The sequence below is a fragment of the Octopus bimaculoides genome, chromosome 4 (genome assembly GCF_001194135.2).
Source record: "Octopus bimaculoides isolate UCB-OBI-ISO-001 chromosome 4, ASM119413v2, whole genome shotgun sequence".
NCBI lineage: Eukaryota > Metazoa > Mollusca > Cephalopoda > Octopoda > Octopodidae > Octopus > Octopus bimaculoides.
In genome coordinates this window covers 104,361,272-104,363,144 of record NC_068984.1, presented here as the reverse complement: position 1 = coordinate 104,363,144, position 1,873 = coordinate 104,361,272, and positions in this window count along the sequence as shown.

The window sequence follows — 1,873 nt, the reverse complement described above, 5'->3', positions numbered from 1 at the left end:
TATATATATATACATATATATATATACACATATGTGCACACACATACACACGCACAGATATAAGTTGACTTTCAGGCTGTCATTCCAATAATCATTGAAACTTTAATAATTCAAACTCTGCATAAATTTACTAAAATATTTCTGTCCTTTATTTTTGTTTATTTTTCAACTATGAAAACAATCACTATATTTCTGTACTCTGACATATTCAATCTGTCATATTTTACTATCACCATTTTGGTAGAATTAGGTATTTTATTAATTTGATTTAATTTTCTAATTGAAAATAGACTTCTTCATATTTCTTTTTGAAATGATAATACCAATATGGAGGCGTTCATTTAGTAATAATAATGGAATAAGAAGTCAGTAAAAGTCTGATGTTGAACAAAATTTTTCTAGTTTTATTTCTATTGAGAAATTTAAACTTTTTCAATTCTAAAACATTTGATATTACCATTAGAAATATGAACTACTTTGTTTATTAAGCTTTACATAATAATTTTGTATAATTAATATATTTACTTTCAAATGTATACACAAATTTTCTGAGAAACTTGGTCTTTCTATGTATAACCATGGTCTTTTTCTTGTTAGTGTTAAACTGTTGCCATAAAACAACTATCATCTGTTGGAAGTCAACCATAATTTCTTCATTTCCACTTCCTTTAATAAATTGATTCCAAGTTTTGGCACAAGTCTGGCAAGTTCAGGTTAGGAGTAAGCTGATTACATCAGCCCCAGTGCTCAACTGGTACTTATTTTATTGACCCCAAAAGGATGAAAGACAAAGTCAACTCCAGCTGAATTTGAACTCAGAACATAAAGATGGAAGAAATGCCGCTAAGCATTTTGCCTCATATGCTAACGATTCTCCCAGCTCACCACCGTACTTCCTGTGGTAAATTGCAAGAATTTTATCATCAAACTTTCTCAGGAAATTGTTTACATTTTAAATAAACAGAACATCAACAAATAAAAAAAAGTTGCTTGAATTATATTTATCATAATACATTAATATATAAAAATGTATTCCTATAAAAGCATTTTCGGATCTAGTTGGTTTGGATGCCAGCATTTCAAAAATTAAAGTTTATCGAAAATTTTAAAATTTGGCACTAAATTATACTTTTCCAAGCTGAATTGCTTGAAGTTATTTCACTTTTTCCAGAAAAATGTTTTTAAAAAGTTATAGAGGTTTAAAGTTTGATCATTTTCACCCAGTCAGGAAACAGGATTTGGAAGCTATCATTTTGTGTATTACTGCACGTTTTGTCATCAGCATCTTGAAAATAACACGTGTTGTCAATATTTGTAAACAACACATGTTTTGTAGTTTGAAGCATTCAATATGCATTTAATGCGATAGCACGAACTTAAAAGATTTATCCAACAAACATTATTTAGCTGTTATTTTTAGCACACCTCACAACCACCTCAATGTCAAAAAGAAACGAGTAAACAAGTAGTTTTAAGCATTCAATATGTATTTAAGGTAAATGCGATGAACAACACATTACATGCAATAAACACATTACAATTTTTCCCCACAAATGTTTACAATACAGTTTTAACAGAAAGATTTGGAAGAATTAGATGAAAGTTCTCTGGTAATTTTCTTTCATATTCTTTTACTTGTTTCAGTCATTTGACTGCGGCCATGCTGGAGCACCACCTTTAGTCGAGCAAATCGACCCCGGGACTTATTCTTTGTAAGTCTAGTACTTATTCTATCGGTCCCTTTTGCTGAACCGCTAAGTTACGAGGACATAAACACACCAGCATCGGTTGTCAAGCGATGTTGGGGGGACAAACACAGACACACAAACATATACACACACATACATATATATACATATACACATACATATAT